This window comes from Microtus oregoni, unplaced genomic scaffold (assembly GCF_018167655.1).
Source record: "Microtus oregoni isolate MIOR12 unplaced genomic scaffold, Mior012 000041F_ref0000270, whole genome shotgun sequence".
Lineage (NCBI taxonomy): Eukaryota > Metazoa > Chordata > Mammalia > Rodentia > Cricetidae > Microtus > Microtus oregoni.
Genome location: NW_024543208.1, coordinates 10683809 through 10709714, shown reverse-complemented (window position 1 = coordinate 10709714; position 25906 = coordinate 10683809).

Below are 25906 nucleotides of genomic sequence, written 5' to 3'. Positions count from 1 at the left end.
GGACCGCGAGGGGTGTACCCACACACTGCGGCAAAGGGGATGTTCTATTGGGAACTCACCAAGGCCAACTGGCCTGGGTCTGAAAAAGCCTGAGATAAAACCGGACTCGCTGAACATAGCGGACAATGAGGACTACTGAGAACTCAAGAACAATGGCAATGGGTTTTTGATCCTACTACACGTACTGGCTTTGTGGGAGCCTAGGCAGTTTGGATGCTCACCTTACTAGACCTGGATGGAGGTGGGTGGTCCTTGGACTTCCCATAGGGCAGGGAACCCTGATAGCTCTTTGGGCTGACAAGAAAGGGGGACTTGATTGGCGGAGGGGGAGGGAAATGGGAGGCGGTGCCGGGGAAGAGAAAGAAATCTTTAATAAATAAAGAAAGAAAGAAAAAAGAAAAAAAAACTTGATAAATGAGTAAAAGAAGATGCTCTTATAAGAGATAAAATAGATGTGAAGGTTATGAAACACCTATCCCATAAAATGTTCCACAGTTATCTGTCTCACCCTATCACAAACCATACATAGTCTTATATGAAATTAACCTTTAAGCCATTGATTACAGAAGTACTTATTAAGATTCCCTTATCTAACGAGTGCAGGGTTGAGTACTGTGAAATCTGTTCATCTTCTTTTCATGTAACTACTGTATATAGTGACTCAGCAGAAAAAAATAAAGATCCGTCACATCACAGACTTGGGAAAGCTGCGATTTTTTTTACAATTCCATTAGAAGATAAACTCATATGTTTGCCACTTGCATACATAAACTTTTTCTGAAGTTAAATGTTAAGTGAAAAGTTTTGCTTAGAAAAATAAAGAAAGAAAAATTCGGTGTGAAAAACTAGGAAGAATATAGAGATTTAGGTGTTAGATATGCTGTTAGAACTTGCAGTCCATTAGTGTATTTAATGTTGTATTTAGTATTTAGTGTAGAGTTAGACATATACATATATACACACACTAATACATATATACTAACTACATATATAATTAATCTAAATATTATATATATTGAATTAATCTGATATATATATATATACTTGGAATGTTCTATGTGTGCTGCATTGAATTTTGATATCTTCATGTAAACGAAGAAACATCATGTGCCAGAAACCAATTGGAAAATATTATATTACAAGCTCTCCACAAGTCCTTTATATGAAATAAACTCAATGTGGTTTAATAATTATAGAAATGGTTTCCTTTTTTAAATTTTACTAATCTTTAAATAATCCATATCACCTATATGCATAGGGTTAATGTATGAAGTGGTCAAAAACTAAACATCCTATTACTCTTGGAACTTTAGTTATAAGGTGAGGTTTCTCGCTTATTTTATTTTTTTCTCTCCTACAGGCAATGAGGAATACCTTCTAATTGGGATGATTTTTAATTCTTGTCAGAACAGAGTTTGATTTTTCTGATCCTTATATTCATAGAAGAGAGGAAAATACATCTTTTTTAAAAGACTATAATTTGGAAATGGTTTTGACTTTTCTGACTCCATTTCTCTCTCAACAAAAGACAGGGAAGTTCCTTAATTAATATAGTGAGAAAAAGAATTCAATGTGATTGTTTCTGGATGCATTTGGAATTCTGTATAAGAATGTCTTTCATTCATTTCTGTCCTAAACTTAGAAAGGAGTGGGTGATGGATTAGATCCTTCGCATCCCTGAGGCTATGGTGCATATGTGGCTGCAGATGAAATTACTTATTCTAATACAACATTGTTTCTTACCCCACTGATAATTTGCTTTTATTCTGACAATGGCTACAAAGTGGGATGTCAATTCTAGGGTGTCTGAAAACTCCAACCTACTCAACTTGCAACATGAGTTTCATTGAACAAGTGCCTCTCTCTCCTCTGAATGTCACAGTATCTCCAAGGAGCACGTTTTCCGGAAAAACAAATTTCTGTTGTGAATGTGGTGAGCACTACAAGTTTTTCTCCATTTTTTCCTTTACTTTAAAACAAACATAGGGTATTTTAGGACAAGACTTGACGTTCTCTTTAACTTCCTAATTGGAACACCTTGTTCATCTCATCTACTCTGTCTCCTCAACAAAGAAAATAAAATCTAAAAATATCAGTGCCTCTTCTAAGGAAACAGGAAACATAAAGCTGTGTTTAACAAAACTGCCCCCAGAATCCTATATTTAGGGATCTTCAGCAACAAATTTGACAAAAATATCCCAGATTATCTGGATTAAAATGATTGGGATGCTTTCACAAAAGATACTTAAACTTATTCTTCTTAAGGTCACTAGACTCTGTTCCTTAAAATACAGTTAACCTCTCGTTATTAGGTTGTGCACAACATGGAGTTATTTTTTCTTTAATATAGCAGTTGCTGCTCAACTTCCAATATAATATTATTGATGGTTATCTGCACATGAGCAAACTTGTCCTTTAATCCAAACTTGTTGATCAAGAAGGTCAATGTCTTCAAAAGAAGTTCATTCATTCATTCTTCATCCAAACCATAAAAATTCAATGACAAGTCAGGTTTTTCCATTTTTTGAGGAGTCCTAATGATATGAAAATGAGGATAATAAAGCATTAAATTCTAGTAGGGAAGGAAGAAAACAGAAACTATTTCATGATTCAAAGATAATATATTATAGAGAATAAACTAAAATAAGAGACTTCGAGACACAAAGATTTTTCAAGTTTTAATAACTTTTCAATATTTTTTAATCTAAAATTAAACATAGTTGTATTTTTGGAATGGAATGCAATATTTTGGTTCATGTTCACAGTGAGTAATGATCAAATGTGTCATTTCCATATTCATCACCTTACAGACATTGTTTTTTAGGATGGGTACATTCACAAATCATCCTTTTTATTTTGAGGTATATAAAGCATTGCTTTTTATTACATTGATCCCACTCTGCTCATAAAATATTGGATCTTGTTTTAAACAAACTGTTGTTATAGAAAAATAATGTCTCTGAAAATTGACTGTAAAGGACATCTGTTCATACATGCCAAAAAAGACCTGATAAGATGAAGACAAATGTTTTAAATTCCAGTTCTGATACATATTACAAGAGTGAAAAATGAGAGTCTCTTGTGACTGTGTAGAGCAGAAAGATTAGTAAGAAATAAATTCAGGCTAATAATAAGAGAGATTGTATAGATTTTGGAGTTATGGTCTTTGCAAGCACAGACTTAAAATGCCACTGTAGCATTCTACTTGTTAATTCAGACTGATTTGAGAGATGGACTGAAGTGATAAAGATACATAGTCAATAAAAACAATAATTCAAAAATAAAAGAAACTTTAGAATATCATGGGGAGATGATGTCCCTGTAGCTAAGAGCATTTAATACGCAAATATGAAGGTTGGATCCAAATACCTAAAGCTATATAAAAAGCTGCAAACCCATGCTTGTAACTCCAGAACTGTGATCAGGTTATAAAGACAGGACTATTTCTAAGGCTTACTGACCAACAACACAGTTCTAGGTTCAGCAAGAAACCCTTTACCATGGTAATAAGCCAAAGTACTATAAAAGATATCCAGTATCCTTCCCTGTCCTCCTAATGAGTACATAGAAAAGCACAACCTCACTATGCATATGTATGAGTATACCACATAGGTGTACTACTTACACATTCATATACATATAAGCATAAGAGTCCTGATCACCAGTATGTAAATCAGCAATGTTTGAATTCATTATAACATGTAATTTTTAAATAGTGAGGAAAAAGTCAAAATGACAAAGACACAAAGAAAGATAATTCAACAGCAAGTCGCAGGCCAAAAGATTGGAGAGCTGCTCTGAGACAAAAGAAAAAAGAAGTACTTATTTCTTCAGAAAGGAAAGGTTAATTTTTCATTAGTATTTCCCCATTGTCAATGTGAATGTATTTACTATACATTACATTGGATTTAAACAACTGCAGTAATACAAGAGAACTGAAAATTGTTGCAACATCATCCACACGATTTTGAATCATACCAAATGATTTTGAATGAATTTTTGTTCTCTATTTTTTCTTTCCTTAAACTGTACCTAGCTAGATCATTTGATTTAGCGATCTACAACAGAGGGCTGTGAGATATTATATCATTATACTGCCATATATAAATATAGGTATAAATAAAGATAAAATTCACTCAATATATCAATGAAATGATGATAAATTTGGGACTTACAGGATCATTTTGCATATTCCATCTCAAGTTTTTTTAAATGATTTCTATATTTTTAAAATTATTATTATATTCTTTTCAGATCATAAGCCACATCATCCCCCAAAAATCATTCAACACCCAACAGTGATATTTTGAAGTAAAATCTGGATGAGACTTATTAAATACTTTCTGTACAACTTGGCTGGTAAATTTCGTGGGAATAAAAAATGGTTTATGAACCAATACTTGATGAATCTCATCTACAGATTGATAGTAACACTGTTGTTACATAGATTTAAAATATATTTTAAAGGTCAAGTATACTATATTTAGAAATTAGATCTCATTACATACATGAAGTTGACAAAGGTTTAATTGAGTATTTGCTCGTGGAACATGAATTTAATGCCTTACTCCATTTTGCGTTACTATAAAATGTCTGTAAATGGTCACTTTTATAAAGAAGAAGTCAGTTTAAGCCATGGTTTCAGATTCTAAAATCCTAATATTTAGCAAACATTAGTATCTATTGAGAGTAGCTTTTACCACAGAGCTGGAGCAAGACCAAGCATGGCAAGCAACATAGACAAAAGAGACTAAATACATGAAATGTATTTGCTTTATAGCAATCAGGTCTCCTGGAAACCAATACAATATCTCAATACCTATGATTTGTGTATTAGGCTTAAATATCAACTTGACACAGTCTAGAATCACCTAGGAAACGATAAAGGACTGTCTAGATCACTGCAGTCTTTGAAGTAGGGGATTTTCTTTACTGTGCTAATTGATGTGATATGTTCCAGACTACCATGGACACCACAAATTCTTATGCTTGTGGCAGTGGACAATAGAAGAGTAGAAAAAGTAATTAAGTAGATATGTGTACATGCATGCATCTTGTCTGGGTTTGCCTCTGGATGTAATGCAAATAATCATCTCAAGTGGCTATTGCTGAGATTTTCTTGCAAGGGTGTATTATAACACAGAATTATGAGGTAAAACAACTCTTTTCTTTCCAAAGTTGGCTTTTGTCAAGGTATTTCATCATCATAACAGAAAAAATATAACAAGTGTCGATAATTAATATCTTATTAGATATTAGAAGATAATATCTTATAGCCTAATCACCTTGACTAAGCTCCATATGTTGAAAGTTCTACTATTTTTCATGGAGGACCAGGCTCCCAACAATATATCTATGACATAAATCATAAGTAAAACAAAACATACATGAAAGAACTATGTGGCAGCTTTACTGTCCTTGAGAAGTCTTCTTGGTGTTTAGTTCATTATAAGAAGTCCTGCAAGAGAGATCAGGAACTGTGCTATAGAAGGATAGAAAGTAAGAACAAGCCAAATGTGAAGCTCTTTAGGAGATTGGTCTAAATGTGCAATATTGATTCAGAGGAATTTCTGTTTGGAACAAATGGAGTTGCTGTTCAAAATCATAAATAATAAAGATAAAAAAGGATTGAATGTCTACCTTGTTAACTCATCAAATGTAACTTACTAGGGTTACCTTATCTAATCACCACAAACCAATGGCTCCAACTAAATAAAATATTCAGATTTCTATGAGCCATACACTCACATTCACTGTATACATTGGTCATACCTCTCCAAAATGTTCAAAGGGAAATATATCCATGCATCTCCCAGCATTTGATAAGCAATTGTGTTCCTTGGCACACGGCAACCTGACTATGGCACATGGCAACCTGACTACAGTCTTCATTTGATCTTTTCCCTGTGTATGTCTGCTCTCATAAGATTACCTTTTTCTTGTTATTACAGTTATTATTATTATTATTATTATTATTATTATTATTATTTATTCCTCTTCTTTCCTTCTCTCTCTGACTCCCTATGATAATTTGAATGTATGTGGTCTCCATAAGCTCATAAGCAGTGACATTATTAGAAGGTATGACTTGGTGGAGTGGATATGGCCATGTTGGGGGGAAATATATCACTGTAGGGGCAGGCTTTGAGGTTACTGGTACTCAGGATCACATCTATTGAGTCAGTTCCATTTCCTGTTTCCTCTGAGTCAAAATGTCAAATTCTCAGCTCCATAACCATGTCTGCTTGCATGCTGTTATTCTCCCTGTCATGATCATAATGAATTGAACCTCGGAAAATGTAAGTGAGCCACCCTCAATTCAATGTTTCCTTTATAAGAGTTGTCATGGTCAGGATGTCTCCTTACAGTGAAAGAAAACCCTAGCTACGACACACCCCCAAAACTATTTTCTATCTTTTAACAGTTCCAAGATAACACTCTGAACTTGACTGGTTTCATTTCTCAACATGCCATTTCCAAATCCAATTTAGAATTTAAATGTATTATTTCTTTGGTGAAGGGCATGAAACTTAATCTATGTTGTTCCTGAGAGTTAAATAGACAGAATGTTGGTGGAGGCGGCAGGGGTGGGGAGTGGAAAGAAAGTGACTGAAACCAGCTTGTAAAGAATACAAATGTTGTGAAGTTTCCATCAGATGTATTTCAGTATGCGAGTAACTGGAGCAGCTTTCCCGAACAATCATAACTATTTTGGCAATTGAAATTAATGAACCAAATGGAAGTGATAGTTGTTAGTAGAGTCCTTGACAACTGTTTAGGTAAAGGGCATGAAATAGAGAGGTCAGAGCTTAAAGAAACTTCTCAGATGTGATAACAATTGATCCAGTGTTTTCAGTACAGGAGGATCCAGCTTTAAGTGTCAAGAAGCTAGTAATCCTATCAACAGAGATATGTAAACCATGTCATCAAATTGATTGAAAACTGTACTTAGGAAGCAAGTGGAAATTTAATCTTGTAATAAGATATTTGAGAAAATTAAATGTAATTAATTTTCAAGAAGAAAAATGAATAAAGTATTTTCCATTTTGACTAGTGCAATCATAATCAATCCATTAGAAGAGATTGTATACTTGACACATACCATGGTAAAGAAACAAAGGTAATATTTATCCAATATATGTGAATTTTATATTGCTATATATCAAATTACCACAAGTACCTTATGGCATATATAATTATTAAGCCACAGGTACTATCAGTCCATCTGACTCTCTGTTCAGAATCTACAAGGACAAAATAAAGTGAGAGCTGTGATTTCATATAAAGTTTAGATTTTTCTCTGGTTTATGTTTTATGCAGAAATAAATCATTTGTCATTATAGAGCCAAGATCTCCATCTCTCTGAAGCTGTCCATGATTCTTGATTTTATGTAGATAATTCACTCAGCACTGCAATTCTAAAATACTGTGTTTGACATAGTGATATCTACACCGTATTATCAAATGATCCATGAAACCATTATTGTCTTTTTCATTAGTTAATGACTTAGTGACATCAATTGTAGAAATTTACTTTTGTTGAGAACCTCCCTAAAATTCTTCCTACTACAATGGGTAGAACAGGACTACACATCTTCTTTCTTACATCAATTTTAACTTTACTTTCCTACATGAAATTTCACTTCTGTGAATTCTACATACTGGTTCTGTTTATTGCAGAAAGAATCTATAAAGGACAGTTTTGAAACTGAGCAACAAACATTAGTATACTTGTGATAAAAAAGATGGACCTTCTTAATCATAATCTTGGATTTTATTGTCCTTAATCAAAAATAATAATTTACTTTGCATCTATCACAAGTAAATCAATAAATATATAGATAAGCAACTAGAAAAGGCTCAAAATAAGAAAGCTACACATATTTGAGAAATAGTTATTGAATTTATATTTTGTAGGAGTTCCAAAATCTTCCCAGTAGTAACTGCAGCAATTAATAACGTTGATGGTAATGATTAAGCTTAATTTTCTCCCCTGTAATGCCTTGTAGGTATTTTCCAAAGTCAGTCTTACAATAACTGGATGGGTTCTATTCAATGAACCCTAGCTAATATTCAACTGCACTCACTGTGGAAAGTTCTTTGCATATAAATTTCAGTGAATTTCATTTTCTATTCTCTCTCCTTCCAGTGTTTAGTTGGTTCAAATATGTAGATGATATTATTTATCTAAGAAAATAAACAAAGTCTGTGATATGGATCAGCAGGTAAAATAATTCCTTCACAAACCAGGAAATTTAAAGCAAACTGCCAGGATCCATGGTGGGAGGAAAGAACTGACTCCTTAAAGTTTGCCAAGGATCACCATATGTACACCATGCCATTTGTTTATCTGCATTCACACACATCATGCACATAATATAATAGTAATAAGTAGCAATAACAGGAAAATACTAAGCAAAGAAATAAAACTTAAGGGATGCATTGGGCAAATGCTACATTTTTAATTAAATACCAGAGTTTATGTGTTCCAGCATCATAGACTTGCTTCTGCAACACAAATTTCCCTCATACTTCATATTCCCAGATGACATAGTGGCATAAAGTTCTATAAATCCACAGATATCAAGTTATTTTTAGAATAGATCTTTAAAGTAGAGAAACTTCAGACTGAGATGCAGCAGTAAATGAGAAAGTCCACTGGATCGCATCTGGAGAGATGGAGAGATGAAATGCTTGCTCTTACCAACTACTGTAGATCCATTCCCAGCACCCATGTCAACTTTCTCACAATTGCCAGTAACTCCAGCTTCACATGATCCAAAGCCCTCTTCCGTCTGGGTTCAAACATGATTATATACACATTCATATGAATAAAAAATAAAATAACCTTTAAAACCCTAAATTTCTGTGATTTCTCTTCAATGGATACCATTTTGTGGTTGAAACTCAGGAGAATTCAGTGAGGGAGCATCTGACACTGGTCAATGTGCTGTGTAGCCAACTTTTTTTGTTTTAAACCATCTGGAGCCAGTATCAAAAAATTGCTGGATTGTTCCACAAAGGTCAGAAGAAATTTTCCAGAGAATTCTAGATGAATAGAAGAGCAGTCTAATTGCCTGGTTGATTCAGAGAGAGAGAGAGAGAAATTCAGAAATCAGTGAATTTTTGAGACCAGAACAAGAAACCCTGATTCTTCAGGAAGGATTGAAATTCTTAATAATAATACTCCCCAAGCGTTACCAAAAAGCACTTAATAGTTTTGAGGATTGTTTACTGTGTACTTAGAAGGGAAAAAAAGAAAGAGACCTCTGAATGATTACAACAGCATTATTGTGAAGATCACTGACTTCTTTTTTATGATTTCATTGTCTATTTCTTGTCTCTGTGTCTGTCTGTCTGTCTGTCTCTCTATCATGTCTTTGTTTGTGTGTGTGTGCGTGTGCGTGTGTGTGTGTGTTCAGAGTATAATATACATGAGTGTGATATATGCACCTGTTCAGTTAGGCTGAGATCTTAAGCTCTATCATTTTGCACCTAGTTCCTTGAAGGCGTTGTTGTTTTATTGTTTTTTGTGATATTTTTTTGAGGTTGGTGGTCAGCAAGTATAAATAATCCTCTTGTTTCCACATTCTATATGTTTGTGGAATAATGGATTTAGGTTTTCCATAAGGATTCTGTGTTCAGTTCAGTTGATATTTCTTGGTGGCCTGCTCATTTTCAAAACCAAATAGAGGAGTCCATCTGGGAGAGCGGGAAGTTGGGAGGGTAGGAGGAGGGAAGGAAAGCAAAACTAAAGTTGGGAAATTATATATGAGAGAAAAATAAAAAGTGCATTCTTGAGATTTGAACTCTGGTCCTCATGTTAGGACAACAGTTTTCATCTATTGAGCCATCCTTCCATTACTGGATTTTCTCTTTTTAAAGCTGTTTTCAATTCCCACTTTACCACATTGAAAGTTTCCAGCTGGTGATTGGCTAGAATTCCCTCACATTATTAACTAGAAAGAGCAAAAATGTATAAAGAAATTTTAAAAAACGGTTGACTTTTTCTGAATATATATGAGAAACTGCATTCTTTTCTATTTTCATAAAGTTATTAAACTTCACTAATGATTAGGCAAAGTAATGAATTGATGACTAATTAAATTTGCAGATGGTAATCACTATTGAGGGTATATGAGGATAAAAGAATAATGCAGAGAACTCAAAAGCCTTGTATTCTGCTCATGAGAGAATGGGAGGGCATGAGTCAGTGTGTGCAATTACGTCTGGCAGCTAGGACAAGAGTAGAAGGGAAGCTACTGGATAAAGAGGCTGCTAGATGCAACAAGAGAGCACTTGCAGTGAGAATATGGGATAGACAAAATAGCTGTGTGATATTAGTGATTGATTACTTCTGTTTGAGTTAGTTTATGCTTTACTGCATGAGAACCTACTTTGTAAATTATATAAGAGAAATCTACGAAACTCCTTGTAACATTTCTCACATTTGACAGATGAAATAGTTTGTCATATCTGGAAACCATAGATTCTGATTTAGCCCCTGGCATGTCATCAATTCTAAATAGAGAATTTGCATATTATTTGATGATCAGATGTATAATTTTATCATATTTATCTGAGTATAGGCCAATTGTATAAAGTATTAAGCTTTATTGTACCACTTTCATACATGTTTATTACTTACCTTAATCCCTAAGTAACTTAACTTATCACTTTCACTTTTCAAAATGTCTAATAGCTCCCCCATTTTCCTTTTAATCTTGCTCTATAGTGATTGGCTGAGAGTAAATGCACAAAGTAAATGCACAATACCTGTTTGTGTCTCTGGCTTATCTTTTTTTTGGGGGGAGGGGGGTTCGAGACATGGTTTTTCTGTGGTTTTGGAGCCTGTCCTGGAACTAGCTCTTGTAGACCAGGCTGGTCTCAAACTCACAGAGATCCACCTGCCTCTCCCTCCCAAGTGCTGGGATTAAAGGCATGTGCCACCACAGCCCAGCCTTCTGGCTTATCTGTTGCTTAACATGATCATCTCCAGTTTTGCCCATCTTCTTGAAAACATTTAATTCTCCCTTTGGGCAGATAAAAGTTCATCATTTATAAATATACCACACTCTTTATCAGTTTATCCACTTATGGGCATCTAGGTTAACTAAAGAATTCAGACACTATCAATGTTGTTTCCATTAACATGATATCTTGCAGCAAGGCAGTGGTGCCACACACCTTTAATCCCAGCACTCAGAAGGTAGAGGCAGGCAGACATCTATGAGCTCAAGGCCAGCCTGGTCTTCCAGAGCTAGTTCCAGGATAGGCTCCAAAGCTACTGAGAAACTCTGTCTCAAAAAAACTGAAACCACAGCAAAAACCATGATAACTTATTTTCAGTTAGTACTGATGTAATGAAACATCATAACTAAAACACTGGCAAAGGTAAAGGTTTATTCAACTTATTCTTCCACATCACTGTTCATCATCAAAGGAAGTCAGGACAGGAACTCAAGCAGGGAAGAGACTTGAAATAAGAACTGACAGAATACTGTCACTGTACACTGCATACTGTTTTGATGAAAATTTGGATGAGGATGTTTTAGAAGAATTTTCTCTTTTGTAACGTGAAGCATCCCAGAACAAGCAATCAACAAGTGCCATAGCAAACTTCTGTACTTCCAGAAATGGCTGGTTTGTGATCCTTGATCTTTGTAAATAGGATTTTGATGATTATTAATGGTAATTTCTGTTATTGACACAGTAATTCTTGAAAACACAGTGCCCACTAGATTAGATTTCCTCTAAACACTCAAGCTCAGCTTTTTCTTCTTATAGAAGCATGGATCCGGTTAGCCAGTATTTTATTGAGGATTTTCGCATTGATGTTCTTGAGTGAGACTGGCCTGTAATTCTTTCTTGGTTGAGTCTTTGTGTGGTTTTGGTATCAGGGTTACTGTAGCTTCATAGAAGGAATTTGGCAATGACTTTTCTGTTTCTATATTGTGAAATACATTAAGGAGTATAGGTATTAGGTCTTCTTGGAATTTCTGGTAGAATTCTGCATTGAAACCGTCTGGACCTGGGCTTTTTTTTGGTAGGGAGGTTTTGTAAGACTTTAAGACAATCCTGAAGCCATTTTTGACAATTCTGAATCCTCTCAGCCTCTGTGCCATAGTGCTTCCCCTCCTCCCCTGGGAACCAATGACCTAACAGCTACACTCGCACGTACTCAGTTCCTGAACAATTACACATATACGTATGCTTTGGTTCGGTCCCCTGGGAAACGGGGTCAAAATGACCTCTTACCTCATCTTATCTGGCAACAGCTCTCCAGTCAATTATTGGTAATAGTCCTTTCAAATAAGCCAATCAGAATAGTCAAAGAACAACCCCCCTTGCTTCTGTGGCCCCTTTAAAAGTAGACTGTACCCGCTATTCAGGGTCCTTCGGCTTCTCGAATGCTGGGGGACCCTGTCATGACAGAATTAATAAAATCCTCATGCTTTTGCATCGGCTGTGGTGTGTGAGATGGTCTCTGGGGGCGACTCCTTCTCAGTGTTTGGACGCTAGAGTCCAACAGTTTTTTATAACAACTTCTAATTCTTCGCGACTAAAAGGTCTATTTATTTGTTCAACTGGTCCTGGTCTAACTTTGGTATATGGTACTTATCTTAATAGCCATACTGATGAATATCTTGCATATCACCTTAGAATTTTCATCTGGCGATGAATCGAGATAGAGACAGAGACCCAAATAGGAGCACCGGACTGAGCTCTTAAGATCCAAATGAGGAGCAGAAGGGAGAACATGAGCAAGGAAGTCAGGACCACAAGGGGTGCACCCACCCACTGTGACAGTGGAACTAATCTATTGGGAGATCACCAAGGCCAGCTGGACTGGGACTGAAAAAGCATGGGATGAAACCGAACTTTCTGAACATGGTGGACAATGAAGGCTGATGAGAAGACAAGGACAATGGCATGGGGTTTTGATCTTAATACATGAACTGGCTTTGTGGGAGCCTAGCCTGTTTGGATGCTCACCCTCCTGGACCTGGATAGAAGTGGGAGGACCTTGGACTTCCCACAGGGCAGGGAACCTGGACTGCTCTTCATTCTCAAGAGGGAGGGGGAATGGAGTGGGGGGGGGAGAGGGGGAGGGAAGTGGGGGAGGGGGCAATGTGTGGGAGGAGGGGTAGGGAAATGGGAAATGGGGAGGAGGGGGAATTGTTTTTCAACAACTAAAAAAAAAATAAAAAAAATAAGGAAAGAAAGAAAGAAAAAAGAAATGATGAAAACCCTGTTAATGTATGAGCATTGAGGATATGATCTTAAATGAAATAAATCAAACAGGTAATAATGTAAAAAAAAAAAAAAAGAAGCATGGAACAACACCTTACCCTGCCATGATTTTGAGTGAAAATCCAGCCTTCTTTCAAGAACCTTCTAAAGTGATTTACACAAGATTTAGAACAATAGTTTTTCTTTAAAAAAAAAAAAAAGTATGTAGGTATATAACCTGAAAAAATTCATATTTGCCTTTATTCAAACTCCCTGTTCTCACACTTAAGTATGCAAAAACATCCACGACTTGTATGCTGTGGAGAGCCTGAAGTCATAGTCTTCCCAGCGATGATAGAAATGGCACTACTGCTTTTGTCTGTACTGGCACAAGTTTACCTACAGAATGACCCTCTCTACTGAAAGAAATCCAAGGCCTATTTGAACACAAGTCTAAATTCTTCTCTACCAACCATCACTGTCATAACTGACCACTCCAGCAGTGAAGAATAGACAGGATGAATGACAGGAAGCACAGATCTCCTGCTCACACAAATCTAGGTAGGCAAGGATTGGGAAATAGGTGTGCAGGGCCTGTCCAACACCGACAGCTCCTGCCAGACCAACATTTTAATCACTACTATGTTAAGCCAGCTATGTGTCACTCAATAAAGGTTCCTTGGGTGGCAACTCAGGGGACTATTGTGTCCCTTTGCTGCAGGAGAAAGGAGGATTACTAGGTCCATCAGTGACATCTGCAACACCTCCTTCCTTTGCCAGCTAATTAGGATGCAATCTATTTGGGTGACTTTATCTTGCCTGAAGAAATGACAGTTAATACCTGGCTGGGAGAGAGGACTATGCCATTGTTCATAGTCACTGCCCACACCAGGAGGAGCTGTCCAGACTGTTCAAATAAATGTTGAATTTTGTTTATGCTTTTTTGGATAGAAAATGGAATAGCAAGACTTTAATGCAAATATGATCACACAAGCACTTAATTATGGCTGTGAACATGACTGTTTATATAGACACATATCTGCACAAGGAACCAGGCAAAAAGCTCTTTTCTTCTATCAGCAGGCATAAACATTTGCAAGACATCTATGTTAATATGTCTAATTATAGGCAAACATTTTTAAACATGCAATTTGGATACAACCCACTGAACATGCACATGTATAGCAATGCTTCTACAGCATATCAAGGTGCTCACAAATATTATATACCAAGTCATACATGCTATACTGGCAGATTCATAATTTCATAGTAACAGGTATGTTATGCAGTGATGCAGATAGAAGTGCATATGAATTGCACCAACGTGGATCCTTTGTGTGAACATATATTTGCACGCATGCAAATAGTACATGGTCTTTTCTCAGGAAACATTTTTAACAAAGAGAGAAAATGGAGAACATTCATTTACACATTGCTGTTTCTAACTGTCATTGCTTGAATCATTTCTAAATTGTAGAACAGAAAAGGGGAAAATCAATCGTTGATAGGAGAGGTTCAAAGAGCTTTGAAATCAATTGTATTTTATTTTCAAATATCATTCAGAGAAGAGTCTGGTCTCACCCTGGGGGGACAAAGACCTAGCTGGAAATGGTAAGTGGAAAGGCACTGCAAAGATCAAGGCACAGGTCACAGCTCAGGTTACAAATGACCCTTTCATCTTTTCTGGCAGTAGAAGAGAGGTGGGAAGGTTTCAAATGCCCTGATTCGAATAATGGCCATGAGGGCTATTCAACGTGACATTTGTCACCTCATTGATTGCTAAGTTTGACTTGGTCAATTCACATTAAAACATAGATGTGCATGAAGGCTGGGAAGAGGATTAGAAAGTTCCTCTCTCTTGTCTAAAACAATGAAACAAAAAAGTTGAAAGAAGAGGTGTAACTTCCCAGTTATGACCCTAAAGGGGGGTACTGAGGCTAGCACTGATGCCAGACATGTGTTTTCTGGGTTTTCCTTCCTGTTTTGGCCATTAGGTATGTTCCTTGGGACCATCCTCCCCTAGGGAAGAACGGAGTTCTCAAGCAGCTTTATAAACATGGGAGCAGTGAACTCAGTCTGTCTGGGTGGTGCTTATTTTCAGAAACCAGGTGGACGGCTGGTGGTTGGTCAGGGTCACCACCATAGCCAAACTCAGGAGGGATGTGATGAAGAATGGTTTGTTATATGAGCCAACACACTGACAATGAGGTGTCTTTCATTTCTAATGCATGATACATTTATAGGTTCCTCCATAATCACAGGTGGTATCCAGACAACATAGCAGAAGGGTGCTGGAGAAAAACATTGGAACTCAAAAGAAATCTTCATAAGCAAATGAACTCAGCATTAAGTGACAGGACTAAGCAGTGGAGACAGAGAGGGGACATTGAGAAAGTAAGAAACAGTCAAGACAAGCCCCAGATTCTTTGTTTCAAAAGAAAGAAAATCCACTCCTCGTTTGGACCTTGGGAGTTCAGTCCAGGGCTCCAATGTGGGTCTCTGTCTCTATCTCCATCCATAACCAGATGAAGGTTCTATGGTGATATGCAAGATATTCATCAGTATTGCCACAGGATAGGGTCGCTTCAGGTTCCCTCTCCTCAGTTGCCCAAGGTACTAGCTGGGAACATCTCCTTGGACACCTTGGAGCCCCTCTAAGTTCAAGTCTCTTGTCAACCCTAAAATGGCTCCCTTAATTAAGATATATACTACCCTGCTCCCATATCCACCCTTCCTTTAGCCCAACCATCCCATTCCCCTAATCTCTCCTCATCCTCCTCTTCTCACTTTTCTCTCCCCATCTCCCCTTTCCCTCATTCCACCCTCACCCCCAAGTTCTCAATTTTTGCCCGGCAATCTTGTCTACTTCCAATATCCAGGAGGATAACTATATGTTTTTCTTTGGGTCCACCTTCTTATTTAGCTTCTCTAGGATCACAAATTTTAGGCTCAATGTTCTTTATTTATGGCTAGAAACCAATTATGAGTGAGTACATCCCATGTTCATCTTTTTGGGTCTGGGTTACCTCACTCAGGATAGTGTTTTCTATTTCCATCCATTTACCCGCAAAATTCAAGATGTCATTGTTTTTTACTTCTCAGTAGTACTCTAATATGTATATAATCCACACATTCTTTATCCATTCTTCAATTGAAGGGCATCTAGGTTGTTTCCAGGTTCTGGTTATTACAAATAATGCTTCTATAAACATAGTTGAGCAAATGCTTTTGTACTATGATAGGACATCTCTTGGGTATATTCCCAAGAGTGGTATTGCTGGGTCCTGGGGTAGGTTGATCCCAAATTTCCTGATAATCCGCCACACTGCTTTCCAAAGTGGTTGCACAAGTTTGCATTCCCACCAGCAATGGATGAGTGTACCCCTTACTCCACATCCTCTCCAGCAAAGGCTATCATTGCTGTTTTTGATTTTAGCCATTCTGACAAGTGTAAGATAGTATCTCAAAGTTGTTTTGATTTGCATTTCCCTGTTAGCTAAGGAGGTTGAGCATGACCTTTAGTGTCTATTGGCCATTTGAACTTCTTCTGTTGAAAATTCTCTGTTCAGTTCAGTGTCCTATTTTTTTTTTTCCAGAGAGAAGTGATTTATTTGGACTTATGGGTTTGGAAGGCACAATCCATAGTCCTTGGCTTCATTGATTCTGGGCCCAGGTGTAAGACAGAAAACCACGGTGACAGGAGCATATGACAAAAGCTACCCACTTCATGACATACAGAAATCAGAGGGGGTAGGGAGAGCCTGGGACCAGATATAGTTTCCAACCTACTTCCTCCCACTAAGTCCTACCTCCCGAAGTTCCAGAACCTTCCAAGCAGTGCCGCCCCTTGGGAATCAAGCCTGGGAGATACACTTCACATTCAAACCATAATAAGCCCTTCTCCAGACAGTCACACTGATAGTTTTTTTTATTTAAATTTATTTATTTATTAAGGATTTCTGCCTCGTCCCCACAACCGCTTCCCATTTCCCTCCCCCTCCCCCAATCAAGTCCCCCTCTCTCATCTGCTCGAAGAGCAATCAGGGTTCCCTGACCTGTGGGAAGCCCAAGGACTGCCCACCTCTATCCAGGTCTCGTAAGGTGAGCATCCAAACTGCCTAGGCTCCCACAAAGCCAGTACGTGCAGTAGGATCAAAAACCCACTGCAATTGTTCTTGAATTCTCAGTATTCCTCATTGTCCGCTATGTTCAGCTAGTCCGGATTTATCCCATGCTTTTTCAGACCTAGGCCAGCTGGCCTTGGTGAGATCCCAATAGAATATCCCCATTGTCTTAGTGTGTGGGTGCACCCCTCGTGGTCCTGAGTTCCTTGCTCGTGCTCCGTCTCCTTCTGCTCCTGATTTGGACCTTGAGATTTCTGTCCGGTGCTCCCATGTGGGTCTCTGTCTCTGTCTCCTTTTATCGCCTGATGAAGGTTAATATTCATGAGGATGCCTATGTGGTCGTCTTTGGATTCACCTTCTTATTTAGCTTCTCTAGGAACATGAATTATAAGCTCAATGTCCTACGTATAACCCCAGCAGCACAGGCACTAAGGGCATCATTGAATAAATGGGACTTCCTGAGGCTGAGAAGCTTCTGTAAAGCAAAGGACACTGTCACTAAGACAAAAAGGCAACCCACTGACTGGGAGAAGATCTTCACCAACCCTGCAACTGACAAAGGTTTGATCTCCAAAATATATAAAGAACTCAAGAAACTAGACCGCAAAAGGCTAATCAACCCAATTATAAAATGGGGCACTGATCTGAACAGAGAATTCTCAACAGAAGAACTTCAAATGGCCAAAAGACACTTAAGGTCATGCTCAACTTCCTTAGCGATCAGGGAAATGCAAATCAAGACAACTTTAAGATACCACCTTACACCTGTCAGAATGGCTAAAATAAAAAACACCAATGATAGCCTTTGCTGGAGAGGTTGTGGAGAAAGGGGTACACTCACCCATTGCTGGTGGGAATGCAAACTTGTGCAACCACTCTGGAAAGCAGTGTTTCGGTTTCTTAGGAAATTCGGGATCAACCTACCCCTGGATCCAGCAATACCACTCTTGGGAATATACCCAAGAGAGGCCCTATCATACAACAAAAGTATATGCTCAACTATGTTCATGGCAGCATTGTTTGTAATAGCCAGAACATGGAAAAAACCTAGATGCCCTTCCACGGAAGAATGGATGAAGAAAGTATGGAATATATACATATTAGAGTATTACTCAGCAGTAAAAAACAAGGACTTCTTGAATTTTGCATACAAATGGATGGAAATAGAAAACACTATCCTGAGTGAGGTATGCCAGACCCAAAAAGAGGAACATGGGATGTACTCACTCATATTTGGTTTCTAGCCATAAATAAAAGTGTCCTATTTTTTAATTGGGTTAATTAGCATTTTAAAGTCATTTGAGTTCTTAATATATTTTGGAGATCAGACCTTTGTCTTTTGTGGGTTGGTGAAGATCTTCTCCCAGTCAGTAGGTTGCCTTTTTGTCTTAGTGACAGTGTCCTTTGCTTTACAGAAGCTTCTCAGTTTCAGGGGGACCCATTTATTCAATGTTGCCCTTAATGGAGGGAGAACATGAGCAAGGAAGTCAGGACCGTGAGGGGTGCACCCACTCACTGAGATGGTGGGCCTGATCTAATGGGAGCTCACCAAGGCCAGCTGGACTGGGACTAAAGAAAGCATGTGATCAAACCTGACTCTCTGAATGTGGGGGACAATGAGGGCTGATTGAGAAGCCAAGCACAATGGTACTGGGTTTTGATCCTACTGCATGTACTGGCTTTGTGTGTACCTAGTCTGTTTGGATGCTTGCCTTTCTAGACCTTGATGGAGGGGGGAGGACCTTGGACTTCCCACAGGACAGGGAACCCTGACTGTTCTTTGGACTGGAGAGGGAGGGAGAAGTGACTGGAGGGTGGGGGAGGGAAATGGTAGGCAGGGAGGAGGCTGAAATTTTTAATAATAAAAAAAATAAAAAAGAAAGAAAATCTAATATATAAAGTTAAGCATGAGTTGCTGAGAGGGGTTAAATTAGTCAATGCATTTTCAAATGTCCTGTGAAACTGCTGCACAAATGTAAGAAAACCACTTTGCAGACATTCTCTGTGTAGTGTTAGCCCTTGTTGCTCAACAAACTGAATTTGAGGGTCCCTTTGCAGCTCTCTAATAAAGCTGCCTAAGCTGCTATCTAAGATCCATGGGGACAGCACAGTTCTCTGATGTAATTTCCAGCATCTCCCTTGCTGTTTCTGGGATGTGACTCTACGGGATGTCACTCAGTGACATGTCTGCACAGCTTTTAGAATAAAATAATTTAACAAAATGATATAAATGAGATTTTCCTCTTATAGATTCACTAAATACAAAAAAGTCTTTCAAGTTTCTAGAGTCCTTCAGAAAAGTATCTCCTTGGTTTGGATTGACACTACACTTCTAAAATGCTGAAAACACTAGTCTTCCTCTATCCACTGCTTTCTTTGCATTTAATGCTGTGTATCTTTTAACATAACAAAAACCATTCCCCACAGATCACAGTAAGGTATCTGGTTCAAAGTCCGCATTTTACATCTTAGCAAATAAATCAAACAAGAAACAACACTGACAGATCAAATGCATGATGATGATGAAGGTGAAGATGATGGCAATGATTTTGCACATCTGAAGCTTAAACCTAGAACCTTGTACACACTAAACATGAGCCCAATTGCCTAGCTATACACTCATCTTCATGCTGCAGATTAATTGGAGAACCTCAGTTCTTGATTCTTTTCTGAGTATCTCTATCAGACACAGCTTAACGTAGGATTTGCTCTGCTTTATCATGCTACCCTTTTCTTATTTACATGCACGTTTTGAAAACAAAATAATATTTATAAAAGTCACTCAATGTAGTTTTTAAAAACATTTCAAGCATTCAACAAATGTTATGTCTGAATGTGGAATTTATAGAGTTTTTCCAAGTAAATCAGAAGATCTTGGAAAAGTCCAATTTTTTTAATTTTTCATGATATTACAATTGCACTCACAGCCTCTATAGACAGATTCTAGGCACTAGATACTTGCTTTCTCATTTGCTGATTGAAGCTGAGAATCCCAATATTGTGCTCACTAGTGGGAAGAAGAAATTCTGACATTAAAGCAATAAAATGAACCATTTACCTACAGAGTTAGTCTAACACTAATAAAAGCTCTGTGTTGCACTGTCACCTCTCCCCTATTAGTCTCATATATTTCATGCTGAATGTAAATGTCAGGAATTATTATTTATCTGTGTCGTCAAGAAATATATTGCTACTGAAGGAATATATCCAATGGTTTCCAGCAAGGAAAATCTTATCCTCAGAGACCCTTTCCTTCCTCTACGTACAGGGTCTTTTAGGGGCCACAGAATAGTAGAAACCAAAAACAAAGTAGCATCCAGTCTTGTTTTCCTGACTCCAACTCTTGCTTCTACTCTCCAGAGAATAAACCAACAAAAATGTTGATTTTGAAGAAACTATTGTAGCATCTCTGCAAACTAATTCTCCTTAATGAAATCATAATTGTGTCAAAGCATTCCTTTTCATAAAAAGGTAATGCAAAGAAGAATCTATTCTCAGAACAAGAATATATCTGATATATCTAAACCTGTGATTTAACACCAAGTGTGCATCAAAATTATCTGGAGGTGCTACACAGCAGTGTCTTCTTAATTGAAACACTGCTTTTAGGGGAGAGAGGGAGAGATGCTCATGAGATTATGAAAGTAAGGAAAGGTTGAGTTTCTACGTAAGTGAAGGGTTCTTGAAAATCACCCACAAGCTTTATAAAAGGAGTAAACAACTGTGAGGTTACGGCGATGATTCTGACCAGCTAAGCTGTAAGAAGAAATGTCTTCTACACACCTGCAAGTTGTGCCGTAGAAGCCACACAGGGACACAGAATTAATATCTTCATGGAACATCAATGTGGAGCTTTTTATTTTGGTCAGGTTGAGGAACATTGACACATTAGCAATTTTGAATGTTGGCGATTATTTTATTACTGACACCTTGGTACCTCCTTCTAATCCTCTTATTCCCTGTTCCTTATTTAAAAATATAATTACATCAGCCTATGGAAATATATCCAAATCTGTAAATGATTACTAGCTAATTAGTCTGGAAGGTAATTTTTCTGTAGGAGTTAGTTTTCCTAAATATTAATGAGCAATTAGCATTCTATTCTGAAAACAGACGACATTGAGTTGAGGGTGAGTAGAAAGAGGTGAGGAATAAAATGATATTCACATAAACATGCTCCATTATTGCCCGTTACTATGTGGGCTTCTATATTTGAAGGCTGATAAATAGCAATTTGAATGAAGGTAAATGAGCCTGCTCCAGGGTGACCCTCATAAATAAATGAGTCACCTGCCAGGAAAGGAAACAAACAAATAACAAATACAACTCTGATTAAGAGAAGCAAGTAAATGTCAGTGTTGTTATCACTGAGAAGAGGCCAGAATGTGACTTTAGTTTGAGATACCCCACAGCATAATGTACTCATAAGTATACGTCTATAATTTTAGAATTTCATAGTGTTAAATGTGGTTCACTTAAAAATAATAGCTCTATGGTGAAATAAATTTTGAAATTGTTGGGAAGCAATCATAATGCACTTAGTGATTTCTTTTTCGGTGTATTGACTGTAGGTTATAATTAAAGTTTTAACTCCCTCTCTAGATCTCTGCTAAAATTTCCTAACTAGAAGCAGCCTTTTACTACATTCACCTCTGATTTCTCTGATTGTGCTGTTTCTACATGGTATAGTGTAGCATTTTACAAATGCTAGTCAATTTGGTCCCTTCTCCTGCTCAAATGCCAACTCGCCCTTCCTTTTTTTTTTTTTTTTTTTTTTTTTTTTGGTTTTTCGAGGCAGGGTTTCTATGTGGTTTTGGAGCCTGTCCTGGAACTAGCTCTTGTAGACCAGGCTGGTCTCGAACTCACAGAGATCCGCCTGCCTCTGCCTCCCAAGTGCTGGGATTAAAGGTGTGCGCCACCACAGCCCGGCTCACCCTTCCTTAATACTGTTTATTTTCCCTCTTGCTTTTATTTGGTAGGATATAGCTAGACGTCTCTCTTATGTAAACTTTGTTTGTGTTCAGTTATTTTTCTCAAAAACTTCTTTTTACTACCCTTAATTCTTACAAAATACTATAAACACCCGTCAGAGGAAGTAAGTCTCAATTCATAGTGATATAGCTCTTTAGGTAATCAACTATTTAATGTCTGTCTTTTTTACCTGGAAACATCTAAAAGAGTTTGCAAAAGATTGCTGTCTTATTTATCATAGCCCCGTGTTTGTGGTATGAATGGTGCATATGGGACAAGTAATAAATATTTATTTAGTGCTTGAATAAGTTGTGAATCACTGGCAGTGCTCAAGGTCTAGAATGCAATTGGAACATTGGGATTTTTTACTTCCAGCTTAGAAATTATAGTCCATAGCATACATGTTGAGAAATACTTTTCTGAAGTCAATTCTACTCCTCCTAAGTGTGAAAAGAGGAATATATGTTATAACTAGATTTCAAGCTCTGACTAGTTGTGTGACCATGGGCAAAGTTATTTCAAGCTTGAGAGTCACTTGTAGAGTGATGAGGCTTTACCAGATAATCTGCGCAATCCTTCACAGCATCCACGTTCTGAAGTTCTAATTATATAGAAGGAGTACCACTTACACTTTGGTCATGGCTAAAGCTCTTAAAGAGCACATTGGTTCAGACTGACCTCATTTCACTTTAGGGCATTATAGTCTAGTGGTAGTAGATCTAGAAAATGAAGACTGCAGCATATCCAGCTGATCATGAGCTATTTTACAATATTCTCCCTAGTATCTTTATTGGGAGAAAGGGAGTGGCTTTTGATGGATATGTAAAGGACTAGATTTGAATCTGGTTCAAAGAGGTCCCAGGAGCATTAATTAGTAGATCAGCTGCAATAATGATGACAGAGACCAATGACAGCCAACAGGCTGTATCCTTTTTCCTGCTTAGTTGCACATTTATCACTGTCTTGGATAAAATGTAAGAGATCAAGATCATCAAATAAGTAGGTGACATGATGACAGGGATATGTTAGAGGACAGAATCAGAACTCCAGTGACCTGACCAGCCTGGGGAAACTAACTGTACACAAAATGGGCAGAAACAAGGTAAGAGGAAAACCAAATTCAGAGCTGGTCATAGGAGTACATACCGGCAATCCCAGCACTTAAGAATCTTAAACAGGAGAAATTCAAGTTCAAAGTCAACCTGGATTACATACTGAGACCTGTGTGTAAAACAAAACTAACAACTAACTAAATGAATTAATAAATAAATGCTGTGAAAATAGTAACTTTTTAGGGAAGTACAATTATTCTACAGAAAAACGGAGGAGGCAGGGATTAATTTAGGCAAATTAATTTAGCAAAACCAGATAAGCACAAAAATGTGGGCATACATATCCATTGTAATGGGTGTATGGTCATATGAATGTTATGTTCATGCAAAGATGAACATCTTATATAATAGTAGGTCCAAGGTAAAATGATCATCCAATATGGAAGTTTACTGCAATCTGGCATTTAGTTACTAGAAACTTAGCATGCTAACATGAGATGAGGGTCACATGATTTCCAGTCAGTGCAGCAACATTAAAAATTAGAAATTTTAAGAGCAGAAGAAACAATACAACATACTTTGAAACAAGCAAATGCTAAATGAAAGCCCTGGAGAAGGACGGTACTAACTGAAAAAACAGCATGATTTTGGTGACCGTCTTTCTCCTACACACTGTAAATCAGGATTTAATCCATTTGTGCTAGAATGTCCTTTTCCATTTATTTGTTTTGGTGCCATTGTGTATGCCTGTCATGAGGCAAAAGCTTCTATGAGAGGGCCATTGAATCTATTTAATCTGTGGAGCAGCTCTCATTGTCTAGTGAGAATCTATCCCCTGGAATAAATGAGCTGGTGTTTCCATGAATGCATTTTCAGTCTTTAAAAATCTTTACTGTTATATAACAAGATCATGCAGTTTGCTTTGTTGAACCCAGTTCAATGTTATATCTATGTAATAATGTAATATACTTAGCTTTCCAGACATGGAATTTACCAACACCACAGGTGATCAGGAACATTTTTAAGACATATTTTCAGAAGCCACCTGGGGAAGAACCCACACTACATATTCAATTTTGCCATGGAAACTGTAAAATCCTTTATAACATTATTTGTTCCATACATTCTCTTTGTAAGTTTAGTTCTTATACAACAAATCAAAAGATTCTCTGCCAAATATTCTCTGGTCTTTCTTCTTGAACTTTAAGCTGTATGTTCTACTAACTCATAGAGCACCTCAGAAAAATGCCACTCTTTCATTATAAAATATCTCATATTTTCTTTTTTCTTAATATATTTAGTGAAGAAAAAAGACAGCAAAAGAAAACAATGCCTAAATTAATCCCTGCCTCGTCCACATTTCTGTAGAATACTTGTACTTCCCTATTTTCTCACCAATTTATTCCTGGTATAATAGAGGAATTTGCCAATCAAATGAGCCACCAACTCAAAACAGAGGGAAAGTTTTTATGTGCAGGTGAATGTGTCTGCCCATCAATCAAAGTACTTCCCTTTTGTACTCTATTTCTAGAGAAACTCTTAGTGAAAACAGCAAGATTAGATCTATTATTGAAATCTTTGTGGTATGCCATTATCTGCCTATAAACACCAGAAGTTCAATGGTATTACATTTTTCTTTTGTTCAAATATGTGTAGAAATAAATGTGAAACCTATTTTCTCTTTACAGCACACTTGGAAAGCAAAATCTACCTACCTTGAAGTGTCGTTGAAACAAAAAGGAAAAAAATAAACAAACTCATATACTAAAGAAAGGGAGAGGGATAACAGAGAGAAAATGATTGAACTGCCCATTAAGGCTCTAGGGTTCTGTAAAGATAGAAATCGCATATCCAGCTCATCATTTCAGTTGACACGCTTGTTTACAATATTCAGCTTCTCTGCTGTCAGGAAAGAGCTGTGTAAGAAATATTGTTGTGTTTGGAAATTAAAGAGTTTCATCCAAAAATATTTGGATGATTTAAGAATAAATGATTGAAAAAAAGTGTATAAAATTCTGCCTTGGAATTTGCTTCGATTGTTTCAAAATGTAAGAGTCTAAAGGATGAACAATGAAGCGTTTTCTTTCTTTCAAGCCCTTTGAATACTGTTTAGCATCACCCACACTTCGGGCTGATTTTTCAGACTCTATGGTGCATATATGGGAATTTTGTCTTTGTTTCATCTTTTTATTGTCTTCCTTTTGCAAATATTGTTAGTAGTACTAGGTTCCATGCCGTAGAGCAACAGCAGACTTCCCTGGCCTAAGAAAACCATTGTTTAGTACATGTCACTAATAAAAATCAGACTTTTAGAGTCTTAAACACTTTGTAGATATCGCTGTATTTAATATTCACAGTTACTAAATAACAAAACTACAGTGATATTCTTATTTTGTGCCACACTATTCCTGTTTGTGCATAAGAGAAGGATCTTATAACCAAGGTCACTAAAGCAGAGACAAGTTAAAAAATGAACATGCAGCCAAATATCCAATTGGATTCTAGTTCTGGCAACCTATCTCCAGC